We start from the raw sequence: 16,712 nt of genomic DNA, 5'->3' as shown, positions 1-16,712 counted from the left end.
ACCGGGGATGCCGGGTTGGCGACTTTGGCACTCCTGGCGGGGGTGACATGAGCCAGTTCGTCGGCCACGAGGAAGGGCGGAAAGCACATCCCGGAAAGGTAATGCGCCTTGGCCCCTGGGCGTTGCCGGTGGAGCTCGGAGCCCCTGGGCCTGGGCTTCCGTCTCTTGTGCTGTCGCCTGTCACAGTGGCCCCCGGCGCTGTGCTAGGGGGTGCTGGTCGTCTCGCGGCTCAGTTCATAGTAGCTGAAAGGGACAGTGTGTGATGTTCTGATTTCTCCCCATCGTTTTAAAAGGGAGGCTCTGGCCATTGCTCCTTGGGTAAAATGCAGCGGGACTGCTTTTTAAGATGGGACTGTCAGTGTTGGGGACCCTCCTTAATTACCAGGATGGAATCCCCTTCAGTTCCTCAAGCTGTGTTGTTTAGGCACAGAAAATGTGAGTAATAGGCACTGGAACTAAGTTTGAGTGAAAAAACGCACCGGTACCGCCGAGTTTTCCATCGAGACAGTTGATCCGTGTTGTCTCTTGGAATTATAAAGGGCGTACTGTTGCTTCCTAACCAGTGTCCTTTGAGAGCTCTACCTCTGTACGTTCAAATGATGAATTTTGAGGCTTTGCTCATACGTGGAGTAAACCCTTAAATTCCCTAAGACCTTCCTTTCCTCCGTCTCATACCCCATTAAGCCCGCTTCAGTTTATCTCCTGAATTTCTTCTGAATCTGTCAACTCTTCCTCAACATCCTAATACTGAACTTGCCTGTCTGTTGCAGTGAGGTCCTAACTAGTGTCCATATATCTTGTTTCCTTCCAATCCATTCTTCACACAAGAAACCTTAGAAGCAAGTTGGGACATTGCTCATAAACATGGCTCAAAAACATTGTTTTGAGAATAGAAAACAAACTGTTGGCCTTTAACACTCTGCGTGGTCTAGAATCCTGTCTGCTTCTCTGCTACGTGGACTCCAGCTTGGTGCCTCTCCAACTTTAATATGGGTATGCCTCTCCTGTGGATCTTGTTAAATGCAGGCTGTAATTCAGTAGTTCTGGGTGGGGCCTGGATTCTGTGTTTCTAACGAGCTCCTAGGTGACGGTGACCCTGAGAGCAAGGGTCCAGCTCCTGCCTTTCTCCCTTCTTTCTGGAAGAGCAGGACGTCTGCCCCCCCGGGAGGAGAAAACATCTGCAACGTGACTACTAGCAACCAGCTTCCCTCACAGGCAAGGGACCTTTACCACTGCTCCCTACCATTTTGTCTGAGGCGCAGCAAGCCAAAACACTGACATGCTGAGGTTTGCAGCAAAGAGGAGTTTATTCACAAGGCAGCCAAGCGAGGAAGTGACGTGACAATAGCTCTCAAATCCGCCTCCCCAAAGGCAAGGGGCTTGGGGTATCTATGGGATAAAGAATAAAGAAGCAGGGCAGTATGAGGCATGGGGAGCATGAGGAAAGGTGATTGGGAAAAGGTGTGCCCATCATTGTTCTGAGCTGGCGTAACTAGGCTACGGGGCTCAGCACATTCTCAGGCTGTAGTTTTCGGCCCTCTGATGGCAGGAGGTCAAAAGGCACTGGGCCAGGTGGAAGATCGGTGGTCCTCTCCAGTCTTAACCAGCTCAGCCTAACTAGACACAGCTGATTCCAAGTTCCTGGACAATACCCGGGGCAAACATCTTATTGCTTATGCTACGTGCTATTTGGAGGACGTGCAAGTGTTCAAGCTACCTTGAGGAGTGAAGACAGGATTTGACTAATCCTTACACATGGTTTCACCTCCAGATGAGCAGAAGAGGCCTGTAGGCTGAATCTGGCTCCTGGCACCTGGAATTGGAGGCAGATGGTTTAAAAACAGGCTCTCCCGCCCTCTGTGTTATCTTAGGTAGATAGACTATTGAACCTTCCTGTGCCTGTTTCTCCACCAGCAGCATGGGGACACTCAGAGTCCCTCTCTTGGGGGCTGTTATGGGGGTTCAGTGAGCTATAGATGCATGCACAGGCACACGGGAGACACCCAGTGTGTGTTAGCTTCATGCTTACTTTTTATTAGGAGACCAGTATTGTTAGAAGATTTCTGGTTTGGACAACAGATTAGATAGGTGGTCATTACTATAGTTTATGCAACAGCAATTCACATTACCATTTGCAAAAAAGCAGTTGGTTGTCCAACGGGGATTATAAACATCCATTTACCATGAGCTACTGAACAGATACTTTACAGAGTAACTACTTCAAGTACTATTTAAGATCAATTCTCTATGTTGTCTTAAGCAGTTGTTAACCCCCAATTTCGTGAATAGTACCAAGTAAGTCACTTGAACATCAGCTAGAGCAATCTGTTATCACTTAGCAAGCCTAAAGCTATAGTTCAACAATTTTATTTACTGTTCTATGACAAAAATGACTCTCAACAGCTATGCCCTGGATAAGTAATCAGCTAAAGCTAGTTTGACTGACCAAATCTGATTTACTGAGTGAATAAGCCAGTTGATTTAGAAAGGTCTAATGCCTATTTCTCATCCATTCAGCATTCAACTGTTTCCCATGCCTAAAATGTCTTTTTTCCCATTCGTACATATCCAGATTCCTACTTCTGTGCCGTAGGGCTTGGCTGAACTACAACTGCCTTTAGTGACACTTTTCTCACCTGCACAATTGGAGATAATTTTAGTCTCCTCAAGACTCCCACGGGGTTACCTCTGTTGTGACACTTGACGATTTGGTGGCATATTTTACTTTATTTTATTTTAAATAGCCTTCCATTACTCCGTGCACATCAAACGGTAAATGCTTTCTCCTAGTAAACGTGTATAACGATTTTCTGAACTCTTCTGCTCTGGGCAAGATTCATAAATACACCAGGCAAACATAGTGAAAGAGGAGACAGTACTTGTGTTATATTCAGTTGGGTCTTGATACCTAAGTGTGACTCTTAACCAAGGATTATGCAGTAATTAAGGACACAGGTTAAAGTTGTTTAGAGTGTGTCCTAAAGTCTCCCTGGCAGAATTTAAATCTCTCCTCTGGAAATTGTAGACCTGAGACAAATTACTTCCCTAAACTTCATTTCCTACATCTGAGAAAGATAATAGTATCTACCTTGTAGTAGACTGAATAGTACCATTGCCCCCAAATGTCCACCTTCTAATCCCCAGAACCTATGAATGTCACCTTAAATGGCAGAAGGGACTTTGCCAATGGGATGAAAGTAAGGGTTTTGAGATGGGGAGATTCTTCTGGACTACCTGGATGGACCCAGATGTAACCACTGGTGTTCTCGTAAGAGAGAGGCAGAGGGAGTGTTTACTCCAAAGAGAATGTGATGATGAAGTTGGGGTTGGATTGATGTGGCCAGAAGTCAAGGAATGCTGTCAAGGAAACAGATTCTCCCTTAGAGCCTCTAGAAGGTGGATGGACGGCCTTGTCAACTCCTGGTTCCAGCCCAGGGAAACTGGTTTTGGACCTCTGTCTTCCAGAACCATAAGAGAATGAGTGTGTTTTGTTTTACGCAAGCTCATTGGTAGTCATTTGTTACAGCAGCCATAGGGAACTAATGCGTACCTCATAGGAACTATTTCTCCAATTAAAATGTGTGACTGGAAACACCCTTGGTGGCATGTCTGACACACGGTAGGTATGCTACTGTGGGTAGTTCTTGGAAAGTAAAGCCTTGGTTTTTGAGGAATCATCAAAACCAGTACAATGGTTGCCATGTTTCTCCTTGTTCATCCTGGTGACAAACCTGTAGAGAGAGCTCCATCCTTTCCCACAGGACGCCCACCCCTAGTACTTACAGGGAAGAGGTTATGTCTCACTTCAGGCACCTTCCTCTTTCCCTTTCTACTTTTTGTTTCATTAATCTTCATCCAGCTGGCCTTTCTAAGTTAAAAAAACAAAACAAAACAAAACCATTTCTCAATGGATTCAGATACTACCCCAAGTTAATATTCCAACCATGTTCTTGTTCTTCTGGGTCTCACCACCAGAAATTTCTGAGCTGAAATCCTCTCTAGTTTCTAGGATCAGTCACTTTCTAATTTCTCCCTTCTCAAGTTCAGAGTCTTGTCAGTTTAGTCCCTTCCCAAACCACAACATCTATTAAGGTGACACAGCAAAGTGATGAAAGTCTAGACGGTCTGGTTTTCATCCTGGGTTTCTGCCCGCTACTTACTGTGTGGCATTAGGCAAGCTATTCAACCCCCCTGGGCCTCAGTTTCCCCCCAAAAAGGTGAATATTATGAACATTACCTACCTATAGGGTTGCCATTATGAGGATTAAGTGAGTTAATATTTGCTAAGCACTTAGAATATTACTTGTTATAGTCTAAGCACTACAGTTGTGCTTGTTAATAATAATAAATGCAATTCCAAGCGTATAACTTACTCAACTTTCTGTCATAACTTTGAAGTGTTGGTCTATCTGTTGGCCAGCGTTGCAGGGAAATGAGTCGAGGCATGGGCTGAGGCATTGCTACCAGTGCGTGGTGTGTTCCCAGAACTAGGAACAGCCGTGTGAAATAGGTAGTGGTTCTACTTGGAGACGGGGCAGACTGGAAAATGACAGCCCTGGAGGTGTGTCCGTAGGTTTGGTGTCAGAGCTGCTGCCTGCTGAAGCACTGATGCCGGCCTAAGCCGTAAATGGGGGGGGCGCTGGGGAAAACAGGGGCAGAATGGAAAGGGAAAATAGGGGAAGAACGGAAAAAGATAGCCTAGGGAGGAGGTGTGGTGTCCATAGCTTCGGGGTCAGAGGTGCTGCCTGCTGCAGCACCGATGACACCCGAAGCCGTAGATGGGGGGCTGGGGAAAAGAGGGGCAGAATGGAAAGGGAAAACAGGGGAAGAACGGAAAACGAAAGCCCGGGAAGGTGGTGTGGTGTCCATAGCTTCGGGGTCAGAGGTGCTGCCGGGAGCAGCACCAATGACACCCGAAGCCGTAGATGGGGGGCTGGGGAAAAGAGGGGCAGAATGGAAAGGGACAACAGGGGCAGAACGGAAAACGAAAGCCCGGGAAGGTGGTGTGGTGTCCATAGCTTCGGGGTCAGAGGTGCTGCCTGCAGCAGCACCAATGACACCCGAAGCCGTAGATGGGGTGCTGGGGAAAAGAGGGGCAGAATGGAAAGGTACAACAGGGGCAGAACGGAAAACGAAAGCCCGGGAAGGTGGTGTGGTGTCCATAGCTTCGGGGTCAGAGGTGCTGCCGGGAGCGGCACCAATGACACCCGAAGCCGTAAATGGGGTGCTGGGGAAAAGAGGGGCAGAATGGAAAGGGAAAACAGGGGCAGAATGGAAAACGAAAGCCCGGGAAGGTGGTGTGGTGTCCATAGCTTCGGGGTCAGAGGTGCTGCCGGGAGCAGCACCAATGACACCCGAAGCCGTAAATGGGGTGCTGGGGAAAAGAGGGGCAGAATGGAAAGGGACAACAGGGGCAGAACGGAAAACGAAAGCCCGGGAAGGTGGTGTGGTGTCCATAGCTTCGGGGTCAGAGGTGCTGCCTGCTGCAGCACCGATGACACCCGAAGCCGTAGATGGGGTGCTGGGGAAAAGAGGGGCAGAATGGAAAGGGACAACAGGGGCAGAACGGAAAACGAAAGCCCGGGAAGGTGGTGTGGTGTCCATAGCTTCGGGGTCAGAGGTGCTGCCTGCTGCAGCACCGATGACACCCGAAGCCGTAGATGGGGTGCTGGGGAAAAGAGGGGCAGAATGGAAAGGGAAAACAGGGGCAGAACGGAAAACGATAGCCTGGGAAGGAGGTGTGGTGTCCATCGCTTTGGGGTGAGATGGGCTGCCTGGCTGATCTGAGAAAAGCGAGTGAAAGTGGGAGAGCTTCTCCCTAGCTGCTAACTCTTCTCAAGGTCTAGCACGCACTGAACACTGGCCTGCCGGCTCAGCCTGGGTGTTGCCATTGCATTGTACGTGTCACAGAGCAAGGGCGGGCGGGTCAGGGGGTGGGCTGGGGGCCCCACACAAGCCCAGCCCCTGGAGAAACCCGGCCCGAGGGCAAAGAGCCCGAGCCCTTCTGGACTTTCTAGCGGCTGGGACTTGTCGCTGTGGGTGGCAGGTGTTTGGCACCGGATGGGCCACCATGCGGAGACTGTTGGGGACTGTGGAAGCCTTGTCCTCCAGAGCTCACGCTGCCTGGGCACCGGCTCTGCAGACCCCTCAGCCCTGGGTATGTATCGGCCAGCCCTTCCCCGCAACGGGGCCCAGAGGCCAGAGCCTGCCCAGAGCTGAGTGCAGGAGGCACCCAGAGCTTGCCAGGCTGTGGCCCGCCTCCTCCGTGGACCTCCCCAGCTTGTCCGCGAGCCCTGGAGACAGGAGCAGGAGCGCCTTCTCCAGGGCTGCTGAGCTGCCAGCATCACCGTGAGCCAGGCGGTGAAGGTTTCTGAGCAGGGGATGCAGAGCCCTGACCCGACTGGATGCTGCACCCCACGATGTCCCTTCCTGGCAGGTAGGTTCTTTCTTCACTTGTTGTTCGAAATTTGGTAAAAGAACATTTCAACCTTCGACTGTTCTTCAGGGTATACAGATGGTAGTGGCTTAGCCGGGATTCGAAGCAAGCCTGTGTGATTCCAGAGCTCGTGCTCTGGACTCTGGCGCCTCCTTATCATATATGCTTCATGTGTTACTTTTTCTTTTGTTTCTTGAAGTCCTTATGATACTTAGCCCTAAGTGCCATACCTGTAATGAACACATCCACTGCCTTGTAGGAGGTGTTCTTTTGTTCAGCGCGTGAATTGGTCATCCACCACACTGGGTTCTAATCTCAGAAGATAGGTCAGGGACCACCAGTTGTCAGCATAGCACCATCCCACATTTCTAATTGAGGCTTGGAGCCTAGATTTTTCCCTTTGGTCTAGTTTGAAGGATCCAGGTATGTAAAGCTTATATTCTAGATAAATCATGGGCTATCCTGAAAGGAATTCATCAATGAATTATTCTGTATGGATTAGAAGCCAGTTTCTCTGGCCTTCCTGGAGTATATCCAGTAAGGCATCTCATTCATGTCTAGAAAGCAAATATATCATTTATTGCAACTTCAGCGTGGAGCGATGTATTGGTTTAAAATAAAGTACGAGCAACACAATTTGGTCATTGTGAGTATGCCGGCTGGGTCCACTCTTTACTACACATATGTAACTCTAGAGCTTCTTATGCCCCATAGAGGAGACATACTCTTGTGTGTCTAGGACAAGGGAAACATGTGTTGTTATTCAGGAGCTGGAAGCTACAGCATGACAGGAAAGAATTGAAAAATCCTGGTCTTGGTCTACACGTCACTTTACCTTGTCCGAATCTTGTTTCTTTGGCTTGCTTCATTGGAGTGTTTTCTGTCTCCTGGGACTGACATTGTGTGTTCTGTATCAGGCATGTGACATGTAGAAGTTTCAGAACCCAGAATCATATAGATCAGTAAAAATCTATATATTTTTGTTTAAAATCTATTTAAAATCACACTGGGCATAATTCATATATTCCAAAAGTAGTTTGACCCTCTGCTCATGAGATTCTTTTTATGGTATGTCGAAGCAAATTTGGACTTGCATCCCCAATAAACTTTGAGGTTGGAGGACACAAAAGCTTTTGCTCAGACCTAAATTCTGTCTGAAAAAAAAAGGGTAACTATTATAAGCCCTTTCTAACCTCTCCAGGAGCAGAAATGATTTACAGCTATGGCATTGAACCATAATTTCTTGATCTCGTTTGAGAAGAGTTCAGTAAGAAACAGTGTCTTGAGTTTTGTTCGTTGGTTCCCTGTTTTCTTGTCTTGCGTGCCAACAATCCACTGTAATACGTGAGTGAGTATGGCAGCAGGCCGAGTGTTCCCTGGAGCTCATTAAATGAACGTGTTTTCCTGAAATGACTTTTGTCTCCTTGTTTTCAGCCCCTCTTCTTTCCTCTGTCCTTTACTATAACCAGGGCTCAGCAAAAGCTGACTGGCTTTGTGCAGACCCTACTTAGGGTAGTCTTTTCTTCATTATTTTATTCATGGCCCCTCCATTTCATTGTTTGCCTTCTCGAAATGTGTTGAAATCTTTCTGTGGTTGATGACTTCCACAATGTCTTGGCTCTTATTGGTTGATTAATTTGGGTATTTCTACAGTTTTATTTAAACCTGGTTTCAGGAGGACCAGAAAGTAAATATATTTCCTAGTCTGCCATCTTGAGCTGAAAATCCCTGTGGATTTTAGCATCCAATGTTCCCATGGGTAAAAAACCCAACCTTGGCATTAATAGATGTACACTCAAGATTTCAGCTTTTCTTGAGCAATCACTAAGGATTTAATATGCGGTCACTTCTAATGGGAAAATAGTAACTATCTCATGGCGTTGATTTGAGGATTAACTTAGATAATGGACAAGAAAATGCTTGGTAAGGTTTTAAAAGCTATAAAAAATGTTTTTTGTTATTATTTGATTTGTTGCTATTTCAACTTTAGCTGACAGTTGTTTGTGACCTTGCTTATGTGAGAAAATGCCTTCTGGTTTATTGTTTTGAAAGCCAGATTATATTTTTCAATAGCTCAATGGAAATGGCATCATTTGTGAAGTTGAAGGGTGAAGGCATAAATGTTTCTTGACATTTGAATCAACTATTGGTCTTCTGGGGCTTGTCCTTATTCTCCTGCAGTCTCTAATCAACATGGCATCCAGAGAGATCCTGTTAAAACGTAAGTCACATCATGTCACTCCAGGCTCTTCAGTGGCTTCTTCACAGGAAAAGCAAAGTCCTCAAAGTGCCTCCACAGCCCTAGAAATCTGGGCCTCTGTTTCCTCTCTGACTGTTTCCTTCTCCTCTCCACTTTGCTCCCTCTGTTTTCCACACACTGACATCCTTTCTGCTCCTTGGATACTCCAAGCCCACTCTTGCCTCATTGCCTTTCCATCTGACTGTTCCCTCTGCTTGTACTATTCACTTCCCAGATATGCACCTTGCTCCCTCTCACAACCTTAGGTTCCCTCTTAAATTTTATCTTCCCCAGAAAGCCCTCAGTGATCACTTAGTTTCAGATCGCAGCCTCCTCCTACCAGCTAACAATCTCCATCCCCCTTCCCTGCTTGCCGTTTTTCTCCAGCACTTACCTGATATACTAGTTATTCTACCCATTTATTCAATTTTTATTTACGTATTTACACTTACGATTTTATATTTGCTTCTTTACTTTTGTCTCTCCCCTCAGCTCGAGAGAGGCTATATTCATCTGTGTTAATCACTGCTGTGTTTCCTGAACATGCCTAGAAAACATACTGAAGAAGGGTGCCTGAAATTTGGTAAGGGAGCCATCAATTTTCTTGGCTGAATGAAGAAATGTGTTCATAAATTAATGAACAAATCTCTGGGGTTTCTGAATTAAGGACTAATGGGAAGAGGAAGGCAAATGGTTGGGACAGGGTACTGCAAGAAGTAGTATTTGGAGTACTCTGATAGCTCTCCTAATAGATAACATTTTGTTCATTTAAATAGTTTTAACGAGAGAGCTGGGAACTAGGGACACACAGCATCGAGGTTTTATAATGCATTCTGTAGAGTTCTTTTCGAGTGTGTTCAAACATCATTGAAAATATATGCATGCATATAAACCTCTGTTACTTTATTTAGTGCTTTACAAGAGCCCCTCAAGGAAGGGGTAGTAGCAACTATCAGTATCCTTCCTTTATGATGAGCTTAATTTATTCAAAATTACATCCTAATTTATTTGTAACTGTGAAACTAGACTTAGTTATTTAGTAGACCCTCCCTAGAAACCTATGACGTTAATAAAACCAACAAAAATGTGTTCAGGTTCCAGTGATACACACACTACAGACTCAATTATGTGTCATCCATTTTAATGAAGGGAAGAAGTGATTTAACAAACACAGAGCAAACAAACAGAATATGAAGGTTTGTCCTCCATTAATATTAGTAATGGATAAAGTGGGCTCCAACGCCTTCAAGGTAGCTTGAGACCCATCATCTCTGTGTCAGGGGAAGGGGGATGCTCGGCCAGGATGTCTTTCTGTGTCACTGAGAAAAATTTCCGTAATATATAACGATACTTACTGAAACGGATATGGGGCATTTGGGTAATTAGGAATCCGTTAGCATATTTTTCCGGAAGCCTTGACTACGAAACGAGGATAGTAGATTTGGACACTTGCAGCTATGCAGAAGTTGTTTGGGTATTCATCTTTATGCCGAATGAAGTAAGCTTATTTCATCTCTGCAGCTTCCCATATACCATTTTCCCACCTCTGTTTTGTGTTTGGAAAGACTTTTAGAAATTAAAACTCAAGTTAAAAAGTGAGTGACGGGCTTCCCTGGTGGCTCAGTGGTTGAGAGTCCGCCTGCCGATGCAGGGGACACGGGTTCGTGCTCCGGTCCGGGAAGATCCCACATGCCGCGGAGCGGCTAGGCCCGTGAGCCATGGCCGCTGAGCCTGCGCTCCGCAACGGGAGAGGCCACAGCAGTGAGAGGCCCGTGTACCGCAAAAAAAGAAGAAAAGAAAAAGAAAAAGAAAGAAAAGAAAAGAGAGTGAGTGACAACTTAAATGATATATGGAATATTTTGCTGACTTAGAAGAGCATGCAGAATTAAATATGACCCAGTTGAAATGTTAATTTTATTTTAATGTGTATATTGGGGTGGAGTCTTAAAGGTGCCAGAAAACAAGCATTCACCCATCCTGTTTGGAACTGCAGCACACAGGCACCTTCAGTTACCAGTTCTGTTCATTCCACAGAATCATCTTGGGAAAACATACTGTGTTTTATGTACCTGGTGTATATCTTAACCAGTTTGAAGAATTTCCCAAATACCTGTTAATATGTAGTTCTCCGATTCCAATCTTGCCACGTCCTGTACCAGTGACACAGCACATAGGAGTTTTATTTCTCTTTCTTTCTCTGGGTTGTTGAGAACCCAACGAAAGAACAATGGAATGGCATCAAAGAGATCAGGGTTCTTGACTCAGATTTACCATAAAATAATAGTGTCCTCTTGGGAAAATTATAGTTGTTCTAGGCCCCTTTCCTTTTCTTTACTTTGACAGAGCTGCACTAGATGACCCCAAGTAACACTGCGCTCTTTGCAGTAGCAGCTTAGACGTTATTGGTTTTCTGAAACAAATGAAGACAGTGACACAGGAAACTGTGCAACATCTCTGTAACGATGTTTTCTTAGAGTTGCCTCCATTTTTCAGATGATAAGATGGCTGAGCACAGAAGTAGGTGTTTTGACCAGAGGTTCCAGAGTAGAGGGAACTGAACCACAAGTTTCCTTCATTCCTGAAGCTCACTTAGCCGAAACATAGGCTTCTGAATATTAAGCTGTAAAGCATATTATCAGTGTGCTTTAAAAGAAGCGGTTCTTCTAGGATTTCTAATTAATAGCAGGCGGTTTTGAAATTCTTAGAAGATCATCGAATTTTGTGAGATTTACAGCTCTATTTTCCTGTCAAGCAAGTTGTATCAGTGCCAGACAATCATCTGAGCTTCTGGATGCTTCTCTGAACCTCTTGAATTTTTCTTCTTGCTATCTGAAATTCATGCCAGATAAGCCTTTTTGTAGAGAGCGTGTACAGACTTGTCTATTTTCATATAAGAAAGCGATGCAGTGAGCCAGGTCGGGGGTTAAGCCCTCATTCTCAGAGTGGTATTGAGCTCCTGGTGAAATGTAATCCTCATTTCCTCAGAATAGAAAAGCAGTTATCTCACGTTTTTAATGCCATTAACTCTTTATACATTTATGTATGATACATATATTTATTGTACCTACGAGGTGTGCTCTCTTTGGGAAGTACAAAGCTATTTGAGACGTAAGTTGTTCATTTTTTTGTTTTCCCACAAATACTGTGACCCTTTGAGCAGGAAGGTCTGTGTTTTACTAACATCTAGAACAAGCAGCTAACACGGTGTCTAAGATGTAGTCAATAAATATGAAATAGGTAAATGAACACATTTTTAAGGAAGGGCCAGGGCATGAACAAATAGAAAATTTTCATTTTCAGTCACAAAGCCACAACAGACATAAAAATGATACAGACAACAAGTGCTACGGTCATTCAAAGAAGGCATAGAATAGATACAACAAGGATCTCCCCTATGGCACAGGGAACTGTACTCAATATTTTGTAATAACTTATAAGGGAAAAGACTCTGAAAACGGAATCACTGCGCCGTACACCTGAAACGGACACGACCTTGTAAATCAACTATATTTCAATTAAAAAACAAACAAACAGACAACAGCAACAACAAAAAACCAAAGAGGTCATAGAAGTTCTTATGAGATTCCAGAAGAGAAGAGAAGCCAAATGAGGACGGGAGAGGCGGCTTTTGAATCCGTTCAGAGGAGAAGTCACAGAGGAACTAGTCATTGATCTGAACTTGAGATTAAGATTAAGATGAATTAATCTGAATTAATTAAGATTGCAACACAGGGATATTACAGATGAAGGTAATCACATAAACTTACTATACTGAAACTTGCAGAGGTTATGAGTGTTGTTCAAGATCCCAAAGCAAGTGCATTGTGGAATCAGAATTTTAAGTGAGGCCTAATGAACTAAAAACAAACCAACACAGAAACAAGCCCTTCCTGTGACACCACGTTGCCTTTGAAGTCGTTTTTTTTGGTGGGTTGGCAGAAACTGGTTCCAGTGTTTCTTGCAGGAATGACTGGCCATAGGACTGGGCGTCGTAGCTTCCTGCCAGGCGGCCGAAGGTCGCAGGCAGGTGGGTCACTGGGACACCCGCGGAGGGGCTCCTGCCCGGCCCCCTGGCCGCTCAGTGCCCCTGCCCCAGAGCGGGGGTGGGGGCCTCAAAGCAGCCTTGTCTGAGTCCCCTGCCACTAGAGAGAGTATTGGCCCAACACTTGTAGAAAACGGGGACCTTGCTGGCAGTTCAGTGGAGGGACACAAATAAATCTTTGCCGACTTTCTGCTGAAGCTCACGAGGGTTCACTCCTAAGCCTCTTACAAGGCCAGCTGCCGAGGCTGCGAGAGATGAGTCAGGGCTCTCCCTCCACCACGGGGAGATCGCTGGTTAAAGCGCTCACGAGGGAGTGAACCGCGTGTCCGCACCGACACGCATGGGCAGACCTCGTCGATGCCTTCTGTCCGGGGTATGAAGCCCTCTCCTGCCTCTTCCAGGCTCTCTAGAAAGCATGTGCAGAGCCTCCCACTCCACCCTCGGACTCCGTGGGCCACAGCTGGAGGGACCAGCCAAGGAGCCGTGGCAGGAGGAGGCCAGAGGGCAGTGGGCCTCGGCCGGAGCCCGTCAGTCGGTCCCCATTCACACACCACCAGACGATCCTCTTGACCTGGGCAGTAGCCGCCAACCGACCGCTAAGGTGAGCCCGGCGCGCGCTTGGCTACCTGGCATGGCTGGGAACCCCAGGATCTCCTGGCAGAGGCGGGCATTCTCCTGGGCCGGGTCCGCGGGCGTCTGCGTGTGCAGGGCCTGAACCACCTTGGCCAGGACGATCTGGCACAGGTTGAAGAGGCCTGGGGCGTGGGAGGAAGGAGACGGGGGGCTGGCACCGTGTCCAGGCCGCGCTTGCCAGCCGGGCAGACCGGAAGCCCCCTTCCCTTCCCTCGGTCCGGCCGCATCTGGGTTGGCCTCCCGGGACTTGATGAGCTTGTCCAGCAGCTCCTGAGGGACGGTGCTGCCCGTGCCCCACCAAGACTGGCAGCAGCGCCAAGGGCCTCACAGGGCACGGCGCCCCCGGCCCCGGAGCCTTCCCTCTGGTTCTCATCACCGGCTGTCACCAGACTTGCATGCAACGTGCTTTTCTTTTCTCTTGTCTTCTTTACGTCCCTCAGCCACGCAATGCGGTGAAGCCCTGACGCTCGCTGCCGCGTCGGTACACCCTGAGAACACGATGCTCAGCGAGAGAAGTCATACACAGAAGGACACACAGGGCGTGACCCCACTGAGGAGAAACATCCAGAGCAGGTAGATCCACAGAGTCAGCGAGTGGGTTCCTGGTTGTCAGGGGCTGGCGAGGGGACGGAGTGATAGCGAAGGGCGTGAGGGACATTTTCGGGATGATGGAAATGGTCCAAAGCAGTAGTGACGTCTGTACGGCTCAGTAAACTGTCCCCACACGCCCCGGTGCAGCCTGTGAGAGCATCGCTCTCAGGATGAAGGGCTGACCACAGGAAGACCGAACGAGCAGTGGGTCCTGGGCCCAGACTCTCAGCTGGCGCCCCCCACGTGGGGAAGTCACCGGGACTTGCTGAGCCTCCACGGAGACTGGCAGCAGCCCCCGAGCTCACAGGGCACTGCGCCCCCGGCCCCAGAGCCTTCCCTCTGGTTCTCATCACCGGCTGTCAGCAGACTTGCAGGCAACGTTCCTTTCTTTTCTTTTGTCTTTTTTAAAGGCAACTCTTGAGTACATGTATTTAACATGCAGGGAACCAGCCCTGACTCCTTGATCTGGGTCTTCCAGCCTCTAGAGCCTCGAGGACATCCATTTCCGTTACTTACGCGCCCAGTGCCTGGGGTTTGATGATGGAAGCTGACACCGAGGGCGTCACCACGTGTGGGGTGATGTCAGTGAAAGAATCCCGCGGCGAGGGCCTGCCTGAGGACCACGCATGCCCGGGCCCTCCCCGCCCCCTGCCTGCAGCCCTGCGCCTGGGAGCGGAGCTGGTGCATCGCATGCCCGACGTCGTGGAAGTTGGTCTCCCGCTCATCGTGCCGCAGCAGGGAGGGCAGGTTGGGCGTAGGCTTGGTGAAGTTGGCCACCATGGCCGCGATGGCGATCTGGCAGCTCCCATCGTGCTGTAGGCAGGCCGAAGCAGGCCGCGTGCCCGGACTTCCCCACCCTGCGGAGGGACGTGGATGGGGCCCCGCTTCCACAGAGGAGCCCCGGCCCACGGCCGACAGGTTCCCCCACGCACGCACCGAGGATAGAGGTCAGGTAGAACTTGCCGATGGATGACCTTGCCCGAGGCCGCGTCCCAGACCGTTTAGAGCCTCACGTCTTCGTGACCCATGCTGGTGCCCTCCTCCAGGTCGAAGGTCAGCCCCAGCAGCTCCTGGGAGATGCCCAGCAGCCCGCGTGTGACCGCCTGCATGGGGAAGGACTCATTGAGCAGGTACTGGCCCACGTGGTAGCGCGTCTCCTGCCCCTGGTTCACGTAGTAGCGCAGGTCCCAGGCGTTGATGGGGCCGTCAAAGTGCAGGCCCCGCCTCTGGCACTCGGCCTTCTTTAGCTCCAGGATCACGGCCGCTCCTGCTCCCCGAGGGGCTTCAGCTTCTGGGCCAGCTCACCTGCGGGCGGAGGGGAGAGGCTCGGCTACGTCCCTGGGGCGGCCCCCCAGCCACCCCCGACCCTGTGCCCCTCGAGGCAGAATGAAGGGTCTGGGAAGGTGACCCCCAAGGGCTGACACAGTGGGGTCTCAGGCAGCACCACGTCCGGTCAAGGTCCGCCTGACCCCGTCCCCACTGGGACTCAGGGAGAGGCGGTGTTACCTAGGACAGTGGCCACCACCTGGCTGGTCTTGTCCGTGTTCATCTCCAGCACAGAGTCGGCATGGTGCGGAACCCCAGCAGGCGGGACTTCAGGGCCTGCAGCCTCACCAGCTCCCTGAGGATCACGCAGTTCTCCTGGAAGCCAGAGACGGAAGGCGCTGCGGACCGAGGGCCACGCCCTCCCCGCGGGCCCCGGGCCAGGTCTCTGCAGGCGGGCAGGGCTCCCAGGCCACTGGCAGGCACAGCCAATCCCCCTCCCTCCTCCTCCTGGCCCAGATTTCTAGACACTTTGGTGCTGTCCTAACACGTGGTCTTTATTAACACAGGTCCTTTTGGAAGCAGAAACGGCATGAACGTGATGGGCTCTAAGGCCAAGGGCAGGAAGAAATGCGGCCAGGCTCTCCAGGAGCCACCAAGGGGCCTCCCCGGGCTCAACAAGACAAACACGGCTGCCGTGCAGACAGTAGCTCAACCCCACGGCGCCCGAACACCCAGCCCCTGGACGGTGAGACACCTGTTGCCGCAGGTGGCCCGTGGCTCACTGATGAGGCCCGGCCCCAGGCGTACGCCACCTTCTCGGAGGCCACCTCTCCGGTCTGCAGCGAGGTTCTCCTGGGAGCCCCCAGTCACCACAGCACCAGCGTGGCCTGTCTGTAGCCCAAGAAGGTGGGGACACAAGACTGTCCCCCGTGCCCCCCGCATCCCCCGCGAGGCCGAGCGAGCACCAGTGGTGTCTGCGGGGAAGATGAAGGGCTCACGCACAGCCCGCATCTGCAGAATCACAGACTGCAGCCACATGCGCTATGGAACAAACACAAGTGTCCACGCAGGACCCGATGTCTGAATGTCAAGGCCATGCCCGGGCCACAGTGAGAAGGTGCATCCCCCATGCAAGCCACAGAGAGGGGATGGGGGGGTCCATCTGCGATTCTGAGCTCATCGGGCATCACCCCAGAGGGAGAGGGAGAGGGAGAGAGGTAGACAGACGTACAGAGGGAGAGAGAGAGAGAGGGAGGGAGAGACGTCTCTCCCTTCCCTGGGGGTTCTCGAGTGCAGCCAAGGTTGAAAACCACTGCATTTTGGGAGATGGGTCCTCGTGGAAGAGTTAAATAGTCGCTCATGGCATTATCGACACATACTAAAAAGGCCCCAAATCTTGGGGAGTCAGGGAGGGGAGTGTCGGCTGCCTCGTAAACGAGGAGAGATTGGGCATCAGAGGAGGTGCCTGTGCAGCCTGCGCCCAGGGCCCCGCAGACTTCATCTCC

The 16,712-nt window shown here is 49.6% G+C and overlaps 1 long non-coding RNA gene across 1 annotated transcript; it reads left to right on the top strand.

Moving 5' to 3' along the window:
* The first annotated feature begins 13,639 nt into the window (after positions 1-13,639).
* Positions 13,640-16,065, top strand: LOC149743776 (uncharacterized). The gene is made up of 3 exons (XR_016391791.1): positions 13,640-13,923; positions 14,420-15,648; positions 15,774-16,065. It is a non-coding gene; the product is annotated as an uncharacterized LOC149743776 (long non-coding RNA).
* Positions 16,066-16,712: the final 647 nt, after the last annotated feature.

The sequence above is a fragment of the Delphinapterus leucas genome, unplaced genomic scaffold (assembly GCF_059928025.1).
Source record: "Delphinapterus leucas isolate spDelLeu-1000000601 "Yukka" unplaced genomic scaffold, BTC_Dleu_Yukka2 spDelLeu_asBTCV2_sq81, whole genome shotgun sequence".
NCBI lineage: Eukaryota > Metazoa > Chordata > Mammalia > Artiodactyla > Monodontidae > Delphinapterus > Delphinapterus leucas.
The sequence above is the reverse complement of the archived record's forward strand: the minus strand, read 5'-3'. Positions and strand labels throughout refer to the sequence as shown.